The sequence below is a fragment of the Protomyctophum bolini genome, assembly GCF_963924005.1.
Source record: "Protomyctophum bolini genome assembly, chromosome: 1".
In the NCBI taxonomy this organism is placed as follows: Eukaryota; Metazoa; Chordata; class Actinopteri; order Myctophiformes; family Myctophidae; genus Protomyctophum; species Protomyctophum bolini.
In genome coordinates this window covers 14,053,970-14,076,129 of record NC_137862.1, presented here as the reverse complement: position 1 = coordinate 14,076,129, position 22,160 = coordinate 14,053,970, and positions in this window count along the sequence as shown.

Below are 22,160 nucleotides of genomic sequence, written 5' to 3'. Positions count from 1 at the left end.
GCCCACGGTCCAAAATGATGAGAAACGAGGCTAACTTTTTTTTTCAAAATTTCAAAAAACATGGGCTATAACCCATCGTTTTTGTCATTTCGTCATTTTTTTCAAATCTTCAAAAATGATGAAAAACTGCGCGCTATAGTATGCCGTACGATATGGGCTATAGCCCATGGTCCAAAATGATGAGAAACGAGGATAACTTTTTTTTCCAAAATTTCAAAAAACATGGGCTATAACCCATCGTTTTTGTCATTTCGTCATTTTTTTCAAATCTTCAAAAATGATGAAAAACTGCGCGCTATAGTATGCCGTACGATATGGGCTATAGCCCACGGTCCAAAATGATGAGAAACGAGGCTAACTTTTTTTTCCAAAAATTTCAAAAAACATGGGCTATAACCCATCGTTTTTGTCATTTCGTCATTTTTTAAAAATCCTCAAAAATGATGAAAAACGGCGCGCTATAGTATGCCGTACGATATGGGCTATAGCCCATGGTCCAAAATGATGAGAAACGAGGCTAACTTTTTTTTTCAAAATTTAAAAAAACATGGGCTATAACCCATCGTTTTTGTCATTTCGTCATTTTTTTCAAATCCTCAAAAATGATGAAAAACGGCGCGCTATAGTATGCCGTACGATATGGGCTATAGCCCATGGTCCAAAATGATGAGAAACGAGGATAACTTTTTTTTCCAAAATTTCAAAAAACATGGGCTATAACCCATCGTTTTTGTCATTTTGTCATTTTTTTCAAATCTTCAAAAATTATGAAAAACTGCGCGCTATAGTATGCCGTACGATATGGGCTATAGCCCACGGTCCAAAATGATGAGAAACGAGGCTAACTTTTTTTTTCAAAATTTCAAAAAACATGGGCTATAACCCATCGTTTTTGTCATTTCGTCATTTTTTTCAAATCTTCAAAAATGATGAAAAACTGCGCGCTATAGTATGCCGTACGATATGGGCTATAGCCCACGGTCCAAAATGATGAGAAACGAGGCTAACTTTTTTTTTCAAAATTTCAAAAAACATGGGCTATAACCCGTCGTTTTTGTCATTTCGTCATTTTTTTCAAATCTTCAAAAATGATGAAAAACTGCGTGCTATAGTATGCCGTACGATATGGGCTATAGCACACGGTCCAAAATGATGAGAAACGAGGATAACTTTTTTTTCCAAAATTTCAAAAAACATGGGCTATAACCCATCGTTTTTGTCATTTCGTCATTTTTTTCAAATCTTCAAAAATGATGAAAAACTGCGCGCTATAGTATGCCGTACGATATGGGCTATAGCCCACGGTCCAAAATGATGAGAAACGAGGCTAACTTTTTTTTCAAAATTTCAAAAAACATGGGCTATAACCCATCGTTTTTGTCATTTCGTCATTTTTTTCAAATCTTCAAAAATGATGAAAAACTGCGCGCTATAGTATGCCGTACGATATGGGCTATAGCACACGGTCCAAAATGATGAGAAACGAGGCTAACTTTTTTTTTTTTAATTTAAAAAAACATGGGCTATAACCCATCGTTTTTGTCATTTCGTCATTTTTTTCAAATCCTCAAAAATGATGAAAAACGGCGCGCTATAGTATGCCGTACGATATGGGCTATAGCCCATGGTCCAAAATGATGAGAAACGAGGATAACTTTTTTTTCCAAAATTTCAAAAAACATGGGCTATAACCCATCGTTTTTGTCATTTCGTCATTTTTTTCAAATCTTCAAAAATGATGAAAAACTGCGCGCTATAGTATGCCGTACGATATGGGCTATAGCCCACGGTCCAAAATGATGAGAAACGAGGCTAACTTTTTTTTCAAAATTTCAAAAAACATGGGCTATAACCCATCGTTTTTGTCATTTCGTCATTTTTTTCAAATCTTCAAAAATGATGAAAAACTGCGCGCTATAGTATGCCGTACGATATGGGCTATAGCCCACGGTCCAAAATGATGAGAAACGAGGCTAACTTTTTTTTTCAAAATTTCAAAAAACATGGGCTATAACCCATCGTTTTTGTCATTTCGTAATTTTTTTCAAATCTTCAAAAATGATGAAAAACTGCGCGCTATAGTATGCCGTACGATATGGGCTATAGCCCATGGTCCAAAATGATGAGAAACGAGGATAACTTTTTTTTCCAAAATTTCAAAAAACATGGGCTATAACCCATAGTTTTTGTCATTTCGTCATTTTTTTCAAATCTTCAAAAATGATGAAAAACTGCGCGCTATAGTATGCCGTACGATATGGGCTATAGCCCACGGTCCAAAATGATGAGAAACGAGGCTAACTTTTTTTTTCAAATTTTCAAAAAACATGGGCTATAACCCATCGTTTTTGTCATTTCGTCATTTTTTTCAAATCCTCAAAAATGATGAAAAACGGCGCGCTATAGTATGCCGTACGATATGGGCTATAGCCCATGGTCCAAAATGATGAGAAACGAGGATAACTTTTTTTTCCAAAATTTCAAAAAACATGGGCTATAACCCATCGTTTTTGTCATTTCGTCATTTTTTTCAAATCTTCAAAAATGATGAAAAACTGCGCGCTATAGTATGCCGTACGATATGGGCTATAGCCCACGGTCCAAAATGATGAGAAACGAGGCTAACTTTTTTTTTCAAATTTTCAAAAAACATGGGCTATAACCCATCGTTTTTGTCATTTCGTCATTTTTTTCAAATCCTCAAAAATGATGAAAAACGGCGCGCTATAGTATGCCGTACGATATGGGCTATAGCCCATGGTCCAAAATGATGAGAAACGAGGATAACTTTTTTTTCCAAAATTTCAAAAAACATGGGCTATAACCCATCGTTTTTGTCATTTCGTCATTTTTTTCAAATCTTCAAAAATGATGAAAAACTGCGCGCTATAGTATGCCGTACGATATGGGCTATAGCCCACGGTCCAAAATGATGAGAAACGAGGCTAACTTTTTTTTTCAAAATTTCAAAAAACATGGGCTATAACCCATCGTTTTTGTCATTTCGTCATTTTTTTCAAATCTTCAAAAATGATGAAAAACTGCGCGCTATAGTATGCCGTACGATATGGGCTATAGCCCACGGTCCAAAATGATGAGAAACGAGGCTAACTTTTTTTTTCAAAATTTCAAAAAACATGGGCTATAACCCATCGTTTTTGTCATTTCGTCATTTTTTTCAAATCTTCAAAAATGATGAAAAACTGCGCGCTATAGTATGCCGTACGATATGGGCTATAGCACACGGTCCAAAATGATGAGAAACGAGGCTAACTTTTTTTTTCAAAATTTTAAAAAACATGGGCTATAACCCATCGTTTTTGTCATTTCGTCATTTTTTTCAAATCCTCAAAAATGATGAAAAACGGCGCGCTATAGTATGCCGTACGATATGGGCTATAGCCCATGGTCCAAAATGATGAGAAACGAGGATAACTTTTTTTTCCAAAATTTCAAAAAACATGGGCTATAACCCACCGTTTTTGTCATTTCGTCATTTTTTTCAAATCCTCAAAAATGATGAAAAACGGCGCGCTATAGTATTCCGTACGATATGGGCTATAGCCCATGGTCCAAAATGATGAGAAACGAGGATAACTTTTTTTTCCAAAATTTCAAAAAACATGGGCTATAACCCATCGTTTTTGTCATTTCGTCATTTTTTCAAATCTTCAAAAATGATGAAAAACTGCGCGCTATAGTATGCCGTACGATATGGGCTATAGCCCACGGTCCAAAATGATGAGAAACGAGGCTAACTTTTTTTTTCAAAATTTCAAAAAACATGGGCTATAACCCATCGTTTTTGTCATTTCGTCATTTTTTTCAAATCTTAAAAAATGATGAAAAACTGCGCGCTATAGTATGCCGTACGATATGGGCTATAGCCCATGGTCCAAAATGATGAGAAACGAGGATAACTTTTTTTTCCAAAATTTCAAAAAACATGGGCTATAACCCATCGTTTTTGTCATTTCGTCATTTTTTTCAAATCTTCAAAAATGATGAAAAACTGCGCGCTATAGTATGCCGTACGATATGGGCTATAGCCCACGGTCCAAAATGATGAGAAACGAGGCTAACTTTTTTTTTCAAAATTTCAAAAAACATGGGCTATAACCCATCGTTTTTGTCATTTCGTCATTTTTTTCAAATCCTCAAAAATGATGAAAAACGGCGCGCTATAGTATGCCGTACGATATGGGCTATAGCCCATGGTCCAAAATGATGAGAAACGAGGCTAACTTTTTTTTTCAAAATTTAAAAAAACATGGGCTATAACCCATTGTTTTTGTCATTTCGTCATTTTTTTCAAATCTTCAAAAATGATGAAAAACTGCGCGCTATAGTATGCCGTACGATATGGGCTATAGCCCATGGTCCAAAATGATGAGAAACGAGGATAACTTTTTTTTCCAAAATTTCAAAAAACATGGGCTATAACCCATCGTTTTTGTCATTTCGTCATTTTTTTCAAATCTTCAAAAATGATGAAAAACTGCGCGCTATAGTATGCCGTACGATATGGGCTATAGCCCACGGTCCAAAATGATGAGAAACGAGGCTAACTTTTTTTTTCAAAATTTCAAAAAACATGGGCTATAACCCATCGTTTTTGTCATTTCGTCATTTTTTTCAAATCTTCAAAAATGATGAAAAACTGCGCGCTATAGTATGCCGTACGATATGGGCTATAGCCCACGGTCCAAAATGATGAGAAACGAGGCTAACTTTTTTTTTCAAAATTTCAAAAAACATGGGCTATAACTCATCGTTTTTGTCATTTCGTCATTTTTTCAAATCCTCAAAAATGATGAAAAACGGCGCGCTATAGTATGCCGTACGATATGGGCTATAGCCCATGGTCCAAAATGATGAGAAACGAGGATAACTTTTTTTTCCAAAATTTCAAAAAACATGGGCTATAACCCATCGTTTTTGTCATTTTGTCATTTTTTTCAAATCTTCAAAAATTATGAAAAACTGCGCGCTATAGTATGCCGTACGATATGGGCTATAGCCCACGGTCCAAAATGATGAGAAACGAGGCTAACTTTTTTTTTCAAAATTTCAAAAAACATGGGCTATAACCCATCGTTTTTGTCATTTCGTCATTTTTTTCAAATCTTCAAAAATGATGAAAAACTGCGCGCTATAGTATGCCGTACGATATGGGCTATAGCCCACGGTCCAAAATGATGAGAAACGAGGCTAACTTTTTTTTTCAAAATTTCAAAAAACATGGGCTATAACCCATCGTTTTTGTCATTTCGTCATTTTTTTCAAATCTTCAAAAATGATGAAAAACGGCGTGCTATAGTATGCCGTACGATATGGGCTATAGCACACGGTCCAAAATGATGAGAAACGAGGATAACTTTTTTTTCCAAAATTTCAAAAAACATGGGCTATAACCCATCGTTTTTGTCATTTCGTCATTTTTTTCAAATCTTCAAAAATGATGAAAAACTGCGCGCTATAGTATGCCGTACGATATGGGCTATAGCCCACGGTCCAAAATGATGAGAAACGAGGCTAACTTTTTTTTCAAAATTTCAAAAAACATGGGCTATAACCCATCGTTTTTGTCATTTCGTCATTTTTTTCAAATCTTCAAAAATGATGAAAAACTGCGCGCTATAGTATGCCGTACGATATGGGCTATAGCACACGGTCCAAAATGATGAGAAACGAGGCTAACTTTTTTTTTCAAAATTTAAAAAAACATGGGCTATAACCCATTGTTTTTGTCATTTCGTCATTTTTTTCAAATCTTCAAAAATGATGAAAAACTGCGCGCTATAGTATGCCGTACGATATGGGCTATAGCCCATGGTCCAAAATGATGAGAAACGAGGATAACTTTTTTTTCCAAAATTTCAAAAAACATGGGCTATAACCCATCGTTTTTGTCATTTTGTCATTTTTTTCAAATCTTCAAAAATTATGAAAAACTGCGCGCTATAGTATGCCGTACGATATGGGCTATAGCCCACGGTCCAAAATGATGAGAAACGAGGCTAACTTTTTTTTTCAAAATTTCAAAAAACATGGGCTATAACCCATCGTTTTTGTCATTTCGTCATTTTTTTCAAATCCTCAAAAATGATGAAAAACGGCGCGCTATAGTATGCCGTACGATATGGGCTATAGCCCATGGTCCAAAATGATGAGAAACGAGGATAACTTTTTTTTCCAAAATTTCAAAAAACATGGGCTATAACCCATCGTTTTTGTCATTTCGTCATTTTTTTCAAATCTTCAAAAATGATGAAAAACTGCGCGCTATAGTATGCCGTACGATATGGGCTATAGCCCACGGTCCAAAATGATGAGAAACGAGGCTAACTTTTTTTTTCAAATTTTCAAAAAACATGGGCTATAACCCATCGTTTTTGTCATTTCGTCATTTTTTTCAAATCCTCAAAAATGATGAAAAACGGCGCGCTATAGTATGCCATACGATATGGGCTATAGCCCATGGTCCAAAATGATGAGAAACGAGGATAACTTTTTTTTCCAAAATTTCAAAAAACATGGGCTATAACCCATCGTTTTTGTCATTTCGTCATTTTTTTCAAATCTTCAAAAATGATGAAAAACTGCGCGCTATAGTATGCCGTACGATATGGGCTATAGCCCACGGTCCAAAATGATGAGAAACGAGGCTAACTTTTTTTTTCAAAATTTCAAAAAACATGGGCTATAACCCATCGTTTTTGTCATTTCGTCATTTTTTTCAAATCTTCAAAAATGATGAAAAACTGCGCGCTACAGTATGCCGTACGATATGGGCTATAGCCCACGGTCCAAAATGATGAGAAACGAGGCTAACTTTTTTTTTCAAAATTTCAAAAAACATGGGCTATAACCCATCGTTTTTGTCATTTCGTCATTTTTTTCAAATCTTCAAAAATGATGAAAAACTGCGCGCTATAGTATGCCGTACGATATGGGCTATAGCACACGGTCCAAAATGATGAGAAACGAGGCTAACTTTTTTTTTCAAAATTTTAAAAAACATGGGCTATAACCCATCGTTTTTGTCATTTCGTCATTTTTTTCAAATCCTCAAAAATGATGAAAAACGGCGCGCTATAGTATGCCGTACGATATGGGCTATAGCCCATGGTCCAAAATGATGAGAAACGAGGCTAACTTTTTTTTTCAAAATTTTAAAAAACATGGGCTATAACCCACCGTTTTTGTCATTTCGTCATTTTTTTCAAATCCTCAAAAATGATGAAAAACGGCGCGCTATAGTATGCCGTACGATATGGGCTATAGCCCATGGTCCAAAATGATGAGAAACGAGGATAACTTTTTTTTCCAAAATTTCAAAAAACATGGGCTATAACCCATCGTTTTTGTCATTTCGTCATTTTTTTCAAATCCTCAAAAATGATGAAAAACGGCGCGCTATAGTATGCCGTACGATATGGGCTATAGCCCATGGTCAAAAATGATGAGAAACGAGAATAACTTTTTTTTCCAAAATTTCAAAAAACATGGGCTATAACCCATCGTTTTTGTCATTTCGTCATTTTTTTCAAATCTTCAAAAATGATGAAAAACTGCGCGCTATAGTATGCCGTACGATATGGGCTATAGCCCACGGTCCAAAATGATGAGAAACGAGGCTAACTTTTTTTTCCAAATTTTCAAAAAACATGGGCTATAACCCATCGTTTTTGTCATTTCGTCATTTTTTTCAAATCTTCAAAAATGATGAAAAACTGCGCGCTATAGTATGCCGTACGATATGGGCTATAGCCCATGGTCCAAAATGATGAGAAACGAGGCTAACTTTTTTTTTCAAAATTTCAAAAAACATGGGCTATAACCCATCGTTTTTGTCATTTCGTCATTTTTTTCAAATCTTCAAAAATGATGAAAAACTGCGCGCTATAGTATGCCGTACGATATGGGCTATAGCCCACGGTCCAAAATGATGAGAAACGAGGCTAACTTTTTTTTTCAAAATTTCAAAAAACATGGGCTATAACCCATCGTTTTTGTCATTTCGTCATTTTTTTCAAATCTTCAAAAATGATGAAAAACTGCGCGCTATAGTATGCCGTACGATATGGGCTATAGCCCACGGTACAAAATGATGAGAAACGAGGCTAACTTTTTTTTTCAAAATTTAAAAAAACATGGGCTATAACCCATCGTTTTTGTCATTTCGTCATTTTTTTAAAATCCTCAAAAATGATGAAAAACGGCGCGCTATAGTATGCCGTACGATATGGGCTATAGCCCATGGTCCAAAATGATGAGAAACGAGGCTAACTTTTTTTTTCAAAATAAAAAAAAACATGGGCTATAACCCATCGTTTTTGTCATTTCGTCATTTTTTTAAAATCCTCAAAAATGATGAAAAACGGCGCGCTATAGTATGCCGTACGATATGGGCTATAGCCCACGGTCCAAAATGATGAGAAACGAGGCTAACTTTTTTTTCAAAATTTCAAAAAACATGGGCTATAACCCATCGTTTTTGTCATTTCGTCATTTTTTTCAAATCTTCAAAAATGATGAAAAACTGCGCGCTATAGTATGCCGTACGATATGGGCTATAGCCCACGGTCCAAAATGATGAGAAACGAGGCTAACTTTTTTTTTCAAAATTTCAAAAAACATGGGCTATAACCCATCGTTTTTGTCATTTCGTCATTTTTTTTAAATCTTCAAAAATGATGAAAAACTGCGCGCTATAGTATGCCGTACGATATGGGCTATAGCCCACGGTCCAAAATGATGAGAAACGAGGATAACTTTTTTTTTCAAAATTTCAAAAAACATGGGCTATAACCCATCGTTTTTGTCATTTCGTCATTTTTTTCAAATCTTCAAAAATGATGAAAAACTGCGCACTATAGTATGCCGTACGATATGGGCTATAGCCCACGGTCCAAAATGATGAGAAACGAGGCTAACTTTTTTTTTCAAAATTTCAAAAAACATGGGCTATAACCCATCGTTTTTGTCATTTCGTCATTTTTTAAAAATCCTCAAAAATGATGAAAAACGGCGCGCTATAGTATGCCGTACGATATGGGCTATAGCCCATGGTCCAAAATGATGAGAAACGAGGCTAACTTTTTTTTTCAAAATAAAAAAAAACATGGGCTATAACCCATCGTTTTTGTCATTTCGTCATTTTTTTAAAATCCTCAAAAATGATGAAAAACGGCGCGCTATAGTATGCCGTACGATATGGGCTATAGCCCATGGTCCAAAATGATGAGAAACGAGGATAACTTTTTTTTCCAAAATTTCAAAAAACATGGGCTATAACCCATCGTTTTTGTCATTTCGTCATTTTTTTCAAATCCTCAAAAATGATGAAAAACGGCGCGCTATAGTATGCCGTACGATATGGGCTATAGCCCATGGTCAAAAATGATGAGAAACGAGAATAACTTTTTTTTCCAAAATTTCAAAAAACATGGGCTATAACCCATCGTTTTTGTCATTTCGTCATTTTTTTCAAATCTTCAAAAATGATGAAAAACTGCGCGCTATAGTATGCCGTACGATATGGGCTATAGCCCACGGTCCAAAATGATGAGAAACGAGGCTAACTTTTTTTTCCAAATTTTCAAAAAACATGGGCTATAACCCATCGTTTTTGTCATTTCGTCATTTTTTTCAAATCTTCAAAAATGATGAAAAACTGCGCGCTATAGTATGCCGTACGATATGGGCTATAGCCCATGGTCCAAAATGATGAGAAACGAGGCTAACTTTTTTTTTCAAAATTTCAAAAAACATGGGCTATAACCCATCGTTTTTGTCATTTCGTCATTTTTTTCAAATCTTCAAAAATGATGAAAAACTGCGCGCTATAGTATGCCGTACGATATGGGCTATAGCCCACGGTCCAAAATGATGAGAAACGAGGCTAACTTTTTTTTTCAAAATTTCAAAAAACATGGGCTATAACCCATCGTTTTTGTCATTTCGTCATTTTTTTCAAATCTTCAAAAATGATGAAAAACTGCGCGCTATAGTATGCCGTACGATATGGGCTATAGCCCACGGTACAAAATGATGAGAAACGAGGCTAACTTTTTTTTTCAAAATTTAAAAAAACATGGGCTATAACCCATCGTTTTTGTCATTTCGTCATTTTTTTAAAATCCTCAAAAATGATGAAAAACGGCGCGCTATAGTATGCCGTACGATATGGGCTATAGCCCATGGTCCAAAATGATGAGAAACGAGGCTAACTTTTTTTTTCAAAATAAAAAAAAACATGGGCTATAACCCATCGTTTTTGTCATTTCGTCATTTTTTTAAAATCCTCAAAAATGATGAAAAACGGCGCGCTATAGTATGCCGTACGATATGGGCTATAGCCCACGGTCCAAAATGATGAGAAACGAGGCTAACTTTTTTTTCAAAATTTCAAAAAACATGGGCTATAACCCATCGTTTTTGTCATTTCGTCATTTTTTTCAAATCTTCAAAAATGATGAAAAACTGCGCGCTATAGTATGCCGTACGATATGGGCTATAGCCCACGGTCCAAAATGATGAGAAACGAGGCTAACTTTTTTTTTCAAAATTTCAAAAAACATGGGCTATAACCCATCGTTTTTGTCATTTCGTCATTTTTTTTAAATCTTCAAAAATGATGAAAAACTGCGCGCTATAGTATGCCGTACGATATGGGCTATAGCCCACGGTCCAAAATGATGAGAAACGAGGATAACTTTTTTTTTCAAAATTTCAAAAAACATGGGCTATAACCCATCGTTTTTGTCATTTCGTCATTTTTTTCAAATCTTCAAAAATGATGAAAAACTGCGCACTATAGTATGCCGTACGATATGGGCTATAGCCCACGGTCCAAAATGATGAGAAACGAGGCTAACTTTTTTTTTCAAAATTTCAAAAAACATGGGCTATAACCCATCGTTTTTGTCATTTCGTCATTTTTTAAAAATCCTCAAAAATGATGAAAAACGGCGCGCTATAGTATGCCGTACGATATGGGCTATAGCCCATGGTCCAAAATGATGAGAAACGAGGCTAACTTTTTTTTTCAAAATAAAAAAAAACATGGGCTATAACCCATCGTTTTTGTTTTAAAATCCTCAAAAATGATGAAAAACGGCGCGCTATAGTATGCCGTACGATATGGGCTATAGCCCACGGTCCAAAATGATGAGAAACGAGGCTAACTTTTTTTTCAAAATTTCAAAAAACATGGGCTATAACCCATCGTTTTTGTCATTTCGTCATTTTTTTCAAATCTTCAAAAATGATGAAAAACTGCGTGCTATAGTATGCCGTACGATATGGGCTATAGCCCACGGTCCAAAATGATGAGAAACGAGGCTAACTTTTTTTTTCAAAATTTCAAAAAACATGGGCTATAACCCATCGTTTTTGTCATTTCGTCATTTTTTTCAAATCCTCAAAAATGATGAAAAACTGCGCGCTATAGTATGCCGTACGATATGGGCTATAGCCCATGGTCCAAAATGATGAGAAACGAGGATAACTTTTTTTTCCAAAATTTCAAAAAACATGGGCTATAACCCATCGTTTTTGTCATTTCGTCATTTTTTTCAAATCTTCAAAAATGATGAAAAACTGCGCGCTATAGTATGCCGTACGATATGGGCTATAGCCCATGGTCCAAAATGATGAGAAACGAGGATAACTTTTTTTTCCAAAATTTAAAAAAACATGGGCTATAACCCATCGTTTTTGTCATTTCGTCATTTTTTTCAAATCTTCAAAAATGATGAAAAACTGCGCGCTATAGTATGCCGTACGATATGGGCTATAGCCCACGGTCCAAAATGATGAGAAACGACGCTAACTTTTTTTTCAAAATTTCAAAAAACATGGGCTATAACCCATCGTTTTTGTCATTTCGTCATTTTTTTCAAAAATGTTGAAAAACTGCGCGCTATAGTATGCCGTACGATATGGGCTATAGCCCACGGTCCAAAATGATGAGAAACGAGGCTAACTTTTTTTTTCAAAATTTCAAAAAACATGGGCTATAACCCATCGTTTTTGTCATTTCGTCATTTTTTTCAAATCTTCAAAAATGATGAAAAACTGCGCGCTATAGTGTGCCGTACGATATGGGCTATAGCCCACGGTCCAAAATGATGAGAAACGAGGCTAACTTTTTTTTCAAAATTTCAAAAAACATGGGCTATAACCCATCGTTTTTGTCATTTCGTCATTTTTTTCAAATCTTCAAAAATGTTGAAAAACTGCGCGCTATAGTATGCCGTACGATATGGGCTATAGCCCACGGTCCAAAATGATGAGAAACGAGGCTAACTTTTTTTTTCAAAATTTCAAAAAACATGGGCTATAACCCATCGTTTTTGTCATTTCGTCATTTTTTTCAAATCTTCAAAAATGATGAAAAACTGCGCGCTATAGTATGCCGTACGATATGGGCTATAGCACACAGTCCAAAATGATGAGAAACGAGGCTAACTTTTTTTTCAAAATTTAAAAAAACATGGGCTATAACCCATCGTTTTTGTCATTTCGTCATTTTTTTCAAATCCTCAAAAATGATGAAAAACGGCGCGCTATAGTATGCCGTACGATATGGGCTATAGCCCATGGTCCAAAATGATGAGAAACGAGGATCACTTTTTTTTCCAAAATTTCAAAAAACATGGGCTATAACCCATCGTTTTTGTCATTTCGTCATTTTTTTCAAATCTTCAAAAATGATGAAAAACTGCGCGCTATAGTATGCCGTACGATATGGGCTATAGCCCACGGTCAAAAATGATGAGAAACGAGGCTAACTTTTTTTTCAAAATTTCAAAAAACATGGGCTATAACCCATCGTTTTTGTCATTTCGTCATTTTTTTCAAATCTTCAAAAATGATGAAAAACTGCGCGCTATAGTATGCCGTACGATATGGGCTATAGCCCACGGTCCAAAATGATGAGAAACGAGGCTTACTTTTTTTTTCAAAATTTCAAAAAACATGGGCTATAACCCATCGTTTTTGTCATTTCGTCATTTTTTTCAAAAATGATGAAAAACTGCGCGCTATAGTATGCCGTACGATATGGGCTATAGCCCATGGTCCAAAATGATGAGAAACGAGGATAACTTTTTTTTCCAAAATTTCAAAAAACATGGGCTATAACCCATCGTTTTTGTCATTTCGTCATTTTTTTCAAATCTTCAAAAATGATGAAAAACTGCGCGCTATAGTATGCCGTACGATATGGGCTATAGCCCATGGTCCAAAATGATGAGAAACGAGGATAACTTTTTTTTCCAAAATTTCAAAAAACATGGGCTATAACCCATCGTTTTTGTCATTTCGTCATTTTTTTCAAATCATCAAAAATGATGAAAAACTGCGCGCTATAGTATGCCGTACGATATGGGCTATAGCCCATGGTCCAAAATGATGAGAAACGAGGATAACTTTTTTTTCCAAAATTTCAAAAAACATGGGCTATAACCCATCGTTTTTGTCATTTCGTCATTTTTTTCAAATCTTCAAAAATGATGAAAAACTGCGCGCTATAGTATGCCGTACGATATGGGCTATAGCCCACGGTCCAAAATGATGAGAAACGAGGCTAACTTTTTTTTTCAAAATTTCAAAAAACATGGGCTATAACCCATCGTTTTTGTCATTTCGTCATTTTTTTCAAATCTTCAAAAATGATGAAAAACTGCGCGCTATAGTATGCCGTACGATATGGGCTATAGCCCACGGTCCAAAATGATGAGAAACGAGGCTAACTTTTTTTTTCAAAATTTCAAAAAACATGGGCTATAACCCATCGTTTTTGTCATTTCGTCATTTTTTTCAAATCTTCAAAAATGATGAAAAACTGCGCGCTATAGTATGCCGTACGATATGGGCTATAGCACACGGTCCAAAATGATGAGAAACGAGGCTAACTTTTTTTTTCAAAAATTTAAAAAAACATGGGCTATAACCCATCGTTTTTGTCATTTCGTCATTTTTTTCAAATCCTCAAAAATGATGAAAAACGGCGCGCTATAGTATGCCGTACGATATGGGCTATAGCCCATGGTCCAAAATGATGAGAAACGAGGCTAACTTTTTTTTTCAAAATTTAAAAAACATGGGCTATAACCCATCGTTTTTGTCATTTCGTCATTTTTTTCAAATCCTCAAAAATTATGAAAAACGGCGCGCTATAGTATGCCGTACGATATGGGCTATAGCCCATGGTCCAAAATGATGAGAAACGAGAATAACTTTTTTTTCCAAAATTTCAAAAAACATGGGCTATAACCCATCGTTTTTGTCATTTCGTCATTTTTTTCAAATCTTCAAAAATGATGAAAAACTGCGCGCTATAGTATGCCGTACGATATGGGCTATAGCCCATGGTCCAAAATGATGAGAAACGAGGATAACTTTTTTTTCCAAAATTTCAAAAAACATGGGCTATAACCCATCGTTTTTGTCATTTCGTCATTTTTTTCAAATCTTCAAAAATGATGAAAAACTGCGCGCTATAGTATGCCGTACGATATGGGCTATAGCCCATGGTCCAAAATGATGAGAAACGAGGATAACTTTTTTTTCCAAAATTTCAAAAAACATGGGCTATAACCCATCGTTTTTGTCATTTCGTCATTTTTTTCAAATCTTCAAAAATGATGAAAAACTGCGCGCTATAGTATGCCGTACGATATGGGCTATAGCCCACGGTCCAAAATGATGAGAAACGAGGCTAACTTTTTTTTTCAAAATTTCAAAAAACATGGGCTATAACCCATCGTTTTTGTCATTTCGTCATTTTTTTCAAATCTTCAAAAATGATGAAAAACTGCGCGCTATAGTATGCCGTACGATATGGGCTATAGCCCACGGTCCAAAATGATGAGAAACGAGGCTAACTTTTTTTTTCAAAATTTCAAAAAACATGGGCTATAACCCATCGTTTTTGTCATTTCGTCATTTTTTTCAAATCTTCAAAAATGATGAAAAACTGCGCGCTATAGTATGCCGTACGATATGGGCTATAGCACACGGTCCAAAATGATGAGAAACGAGGCTAACTTTTTTTTTCAAAAATTTAAAAAAACATGGGCTATAACCCATCGTTTTTGTCATTTCGTCATTTTTTTCAAATCCTCAAAAATGATGAAAAACGGCGCGCTATAGTATGCCGTACGATATGGGCTATAGCCCATGGTCCAAAATGATGAGAAACGAGGCTAACTTTTTTTTTCAAAATTTAAAAAAACATGGGCTATAACCCATCGTTTTTGTCATTTCGTCATTTTTTTCAAATCCTCAAAAATTATGAAAAACGGCGCGCTATAGTATGCCGTACGATATGGGCTATAGCCCATGGTCCAAAATGATGAGAAACGAGAATAACTTTTTTTTCCAAAATTTCAAAAAACATGGGCTATAACCCATCGTTTTTGTCATTTCGTCATTTTTTTCAAATCTTCAAAAATGATGAAAAACGGCGCGCTATAGTATGCCGTACGATATGGGCTATAGCCCATGGTCCAAAATGATGAGAAACGAGGATAACTTTTTTTTCCAAATTTTCAAAAAACATGGGCTATAACCCATCGTTTTTGTCATTTTTTTCAAATCTTCAAAAATGATGAAAAACTGCGCGCTATAGTATGCCGTACGATATGGGCTATAGCCCACGGTCCAAAATGATGAGAAACGAGGCTAACTTTTTTTTTCAAAATTTCAAAAAACATGGGCTATAACCCATCGTTTTTGTCATTTCGTCATTTTTTTCAAATCTTCAAAAATTATGAAAAACGGCGCGCTATAGTATGCCGTACGATATGGGCTATAGCCCATGGTCCAAAATGATGAGAAACGAGGATAACTTTTTTTTCCAAAATTTCAAAAAACATGGGCTATAACCCATCGTTTTTGTCATTTCGTCATTTTTTTCAAATCTTCAAAAATGATGAAAAACGGCGCGCTATAGTATGCCGTACGATATGGGCTATAGCCCATGGTCCAAAATGATGAGAAACGAGGATAACTTTTTTTTCCAAATTTTCAAAAAACATGGGCTATAACCCATCGTTTTTGTCATTTTTTTCAAATCTTCAAAAATGATGAAAAACTGCGCGCTATAGTATGCCGTACGATATGGGCTATAGCCCACGGTCCAAAATGATGAGAAACGAGGCTAACTTTTTTTTCAAAATTTCAAAAAACATGGGCTATAACCCATCGTTTTTGTCATTTCGTCATTTTTTTCAAATCTTCAAAAATGATGAAAAACTGCGCGCTATAGTATGCCGTACGATATGGGCTATAGCACACGGTCCAAAATGATGAGAATTGAGGCTAACTTTTTTTTCAAAAATTTAAAAAACATGGGCTATAACCCATCGTTTTTGTCATTTCGTCATTTTTTTCAAATCCTCAAAAATGATGAAAAACGGCGCGCTATAGTATGCCGTACGATATGGGCTATAGCCCATGGTCCAAAATGATGAGAAACGAGGCTAACTTATTTTTTCAAAATTAAAAAAAACATGGGCTATAACCCATCGCTTTTGTCATTTCGTCATTTTTTTCAAATCCTCAAAAATTATGAAAAACGGCGCGCTATAGTATGCCGTACGATATGGGCTATAGCCCATGGTCCAAAATGATGAGAAACGAGGATAACTTTTTTTCCCAAAATTTCAAAAAACATGGGCTATAACCCATCGTTTTTGTCATTTCGTCATTTTTTTCAAATCTTCAAAAATGATGAAAAACGGCGCGCTATAGTATGCCGTACGATATGGGCTATAGCCCATGGTCCAAAATGATGAGAAACGAGGATAACTTTTTTTTCCAAATTTTCAAAAAACATGGGCTATAACCCATCGTTTTTGTCATTTTTTTCAAATCTTCAAAAATGATGAAAAACTGCGCGCTATAGTATGCCGTACGATATGGGCTATAGCCCACGGTCCAAAATGATGAGAAACGAGGCTAACTTTTTTTTTCAAAATTTCAAAAAACATGGGCTATAACCCATCGTTTTTGTCATTTCGTCATTTTTTTCAAATCTTCAAAAATGATGAAAAACTGCGCGCTATAGTATGCCGTACGATATGGGCTATAGCACACGGTCCAAAATGATGAGAATTGAGGCTAACTTTTTTTTCAAAAATTTAAAAAACATGGGCTATAACCCATCGTTTTTGTCATTTCGTCATTTTTTTCAAATCCTCAAAAATGATGAAAAACGGCGCGCTATAGTATGCCGTACGATATGGGCTATAGCCCATGGTCCAAAATGATGAGAAACGAGGATAACTTTTTTTTCCAAAATTTCAAAAAACATGGGCTATAACCCATCGTTTTTGTCATTTCGTCATTTTTTTCAAATCTTCAAAAATGATGAAAAACTGCGCGCTATAGTATGCCGTACGATATGGGCTATAGCCCACGGTCCAAAATGATGAGAAACGAGGCTAACTTTTTTTTCCAAAATTTAAAAAAACATGGGCTATAACCCATCGTTTTTGTCATTTCGTCATTTTTTTCAAATCTTCAAAAATGATGAAAAACTGCGCGCTATAGTATGCCGTACGATATGGGCTATAGCACACGGTCCAAAATGATGAGAAACGAGGCTAACTTTTTTTTTCAAAATTTAAAAAAACATGGGCTATAACCCATCGTTTTTGTCATTTCGTCATTTTTTTCAAATCCTCAAAAATGATGAAAAACGGCGCGCTATAGTATGCCGTACGATATGGGCTATAGCCCATGGTCCAAAATGATGAGAAACGAGGATCACTTTTTTTTCCAAAATTTCAAAAAACATGGGCTATAACCCATCGTTTTTGTCATTTCGTCATTTTTTTCAAATCTTCAAAAATGATGAAAAACTGCGCGCTATAGTATGCCGTACGATATGGGCTATAGCCCACGGTCCAAAATGATGAGAAACGAGGATAACTTTTTTTTCAAAATTTCAAAAAACATGGGCTATAACCCATCGTTTTTGTCATTTCGTCATTTTTTTCAAATCTTCAAAAATGATGAAAAACTGCGCGCTATAGTATGCCGTACGATATGGGCTATAGCCCACGGTCCAAAATGATGAGAAACGAGGCTTACTTTTTTTTCAAAATTTCAAAAAACATGGGCTATAACCCATCGTTTTTGTCATTTCGTCATTTTTTTCAAAAATGATGAAAAACTGCGCGCTATAGTATGCCGTACGATATGGGCTATAGCCCATGGTCCAAAATGATGAGAAACGAGGATAACTTTTTTTTCCAAAATTTCAAAAAACATGGGCTATAACCCATCGTTTTTGTCATTTCGTCATTTTTTTCAAATCTTCAAAAATGATGAAAAACTGCGCGCTATAGTATGCCGTACGATATGGGCTATAGCCCATGGTCCAAAATGATGAGAAACGAGGATAACTTTTTTTTCCAAAATTTCAAAAAACATGGGCTATAACCCATCGTTTTTGTCATTTCGTCATTTTTTTCAAATCTTCAAAAATGATGAAAAACTGCGCGCTATAGTATGCCGTACGATATGGGCTATAGCCCACGGTCCAAAATGATGAGAAACGAGGCTAACTTTTTTTTTCAAAATTTCAAAAAACATGGGCTATAACCCATCGTATTTGTCATTTCGTCATTTTTTTCAAATCTTCAAAAATGATGAAAAACTGCGCGCTATAGTATGCCGTACGATATGGGCTATAGCCCACGGTCCAAAATGATGAGAAACGAGGCTAACTTTTTTTTTCAAAATTTCAAAAAACATGGGCTATAACCCATCGTTTTTGTCATTTCGTCATTTTTTTCAAATCTTCAAAAATGATGAAAAACTGCGCGCTATAGTATGCCGTACGATATGGGCTATAGCACACGGTCCAAAATGATGAGAAACGAGGCTAACTTTTTTTTTCAAAAATTTAAAAAAACATGGGCTATAACCCATCGTTTTTGTCATTTCGTCATTTTTTTCAAATCCTCAAAAATGATGAAAAACGGCGCGCTATAGTATGCCGTACGATATGGGCTATAGCCCATGGTCCAAAATGATGAGAAACGAGGCTAACTTTTTTTTTCAAAATTAAAAAAAACATGGGCTATAACCCATCGTTTTTGTCATTTCGTCATTTTTTTCAAATCCTCAAAAATTATGAAAAACGGCGCGCTATAGTATGCCGTACGATATGGGCTATAGCCCATGGTCCAAAATGATGAGAAACGAGGATAACTTTTTTTTCCAAAATTTCAAAAAACATGGGCTATAACCCATCGTTTTTGTCATTTCGTCATTTTTTTCAAATCTTCAAAAATGATGAAAAACGGCGCGCTATAGTATGCCGTACGATATGGGCTATAGCCCATGGTCCAAAATGATGAGAAACGAGGATAACTTTTTTTTCCAAAATTTCAAAAAACATGGGCTATAACCCATCGTTTTTGTCATTTTTTTCAAATCTTCAAAAATGATGAAAAACTGCGCGCTATAGTATGCCGTACGATATGGGCTATAGCCCACGGTCCAAAATGATGAGAAACGAGGCTAACTTTTTTTTCAAAATTTCAAAAAACATGGGCTATAACCCATCGTTTTTGTCATTTCGTCATTTTTTTCAAATCTTCAAAAATGATGAAAAACTGCGCGCTATAGTATGCCGTACGATATGGGCTATAGCCCACGGTCCAAAATGATGAGAAACGAGGCTTACTTTTTTTTTCAAAATTTCAAAAAACATGGGCTATAACCCATCGTTTTTGTCATTTCGTCATTTTTTTCAAAAATGATGAAAAACTGCGCGCTATAGTATGCCGTACGATATGGGCTATAGCCCATGGTCCAAAATGATGAGAAACGAGGATAACTTTTTTTTCCAAAATTTCAAAAAACATGGGCTATAACCCATCGTTTTTGTCATTTCGTCATTTTTTTCAAATCTTCAAAAATGATGAAAAACTGCGCGCTATAGTATGCCGTACGATATGGGCTATAGCCCATGGTCCAAAATGATGAGAAACGAGGATAACTTTTTTTTCCAAAATTTCAAAAAACATGGGCTATAACCCATCGTTTTTGTCATTTCGTCATTTTTTTCAAATCTTCAAAAATGATGAAAAACTGCGCGCTATAGTATGCCGTACGATATGGGCTATAGCCCACGGTCCAAAATGATGAGAAACGAGGCTAACTTTTTTTTTCAAAATTTAAAAAAACATGGGCTATAACCCATCGTTTTTGTCATTTCGTCATTTTTTTCAAATCTTCAAAAATGATGAAAAACTGCGCGCTATAGTATGCCGTACGATATGGGCTATAGCACACGGTCCAAAATGATGAGAAACGAGGCTAACTTTTTTTTTCAAAATTTAAAAAAACATGGGCTATAACCCATCGTTTTTGTCATTTCGTCATTTTTTTCAAATCCTCAAAAATGATGAAAAACGGCGCGCTATAGTATGCCGTACGATATGGGCTATAGCCCATGGTCCAAAATGATGAGAAACGAGGATCACTTTTTTTTCCAAAATTTCAAAAAACATGGGCTATAACCCATCGTTTTTGTCATTTCGTCATTTTTTTCAAATCTTCAAAAATGATGAAAAACTGCGCGCTATAGTATGCCGTACGATATGGGCTATAGCCCACGGTCCAAAATGATGAGAAACGAGGCTTACTTTTTTTTTCAAAATTTCAAAAAACATGGGCTATAACCCATCGTTTTTGTCATTTCGTCATTTTTTTCAAAAATGATGAAAAACTGCGCGCTATAGTATGCCGTACGATATGGGCTATAGCCCATGGTCCAAAATGATGAGAAACGAGGATAACTTTTTTTTCCAAAATTTCAAAAAACATGGGCTATAACCCATCGTTTTTGTCATTTCGTCATTTTTTTCAAATCTTCAAAAATGATGAAAAACTGCGCGCTATAGTATGCCGTACGATATGGGCTATAGCCCACGGTCCAAAATGATGAGAAACGAGGCTAACTTTTTTTTTCAAAATTTCAAAAAACATGGGCTATAACCCATCGTTTTTGTCATTTCGTCATTTTTTTCAAATCTTCAAAAATGATGAAAAACTGCGCGCTATAGTATGCCGTACGATATGGGCTATAGCCCACGGTCCAAAATGATGAGAAACGAGGCTAACTTTTTTTTTCAAAATTTCAAAAAACATGGGCTATAACCCATCGTTTTTGTCATTTCGTCATTTTTTTCAAAACTTCAAAAATGATGAAAAACTGCGCGCTATAGTATGCCGTACGATATGGGCTATAGCACACGGTCCAAAATGATGAGAAACGAGGCTAACTTTTTTTTTCAAAAATTTAAAAAAACATGGGCTATAACCCATCGTTTTTGTCATTTCGTCATTTTTTTCAAATCCTCAAAAATGATGAAAAACGGCGCGCTATAGTATGCCGTACGATATGGGCTATAGCCCATGGTCCAAAATGATGAGAAACGAGGCTAACTTTTTTTTTCAAAATTTAAAAAAACATGGGCTATAACCCATCGTTTTTGTCATTTCGTCATTTTTTTCAAATCCTCAAAAATTATGAAAAACGGCGCGCTATAGTATGCCGTACGATATGGGCTATAGCCCATGGTCCAAAATGATGAGAAACGAGGATAACTTTTTTTTCCAAAATTTCAAAAAACATGGGCTATAACCCATCGTTTTTGTCATTTCGTCATTTTTTTCAAATCTTCAAAAATGATGAAAAACGGCGCGCTATAGTATGCCGTACGATATGGGCTATAGCCCATGGTCCAAAATGATGAGAAACGAGGATAACTTTTTTTTCCAAATTTTCAAAAAACATGGGCTATAACCCATCGTTTTTGTCATTTTTTTCAAATCTTCAAAAATGATGAAAAACTGCGCGCTATAGTATGCCGTACGATATGGGCTATAGCCCACGGTCCAAAATGATGAGAAACGAGGCTAACTTTTTTTTTCAAAATTTCAAAAAACATGGGCTATAACCCATCGTTTTTGTCATTTCGTCATTTTTTTCAAATCTTCAAAAATGATGAAAAACTGCGCGCTATAGTATGCCGTACGATATGGGCTATAGCACACGGTCCAAAATGATGAGAATTGAGGCTAACTTTTTTTTCAAAAATTTAAAAAACATGGGCTATAACCCA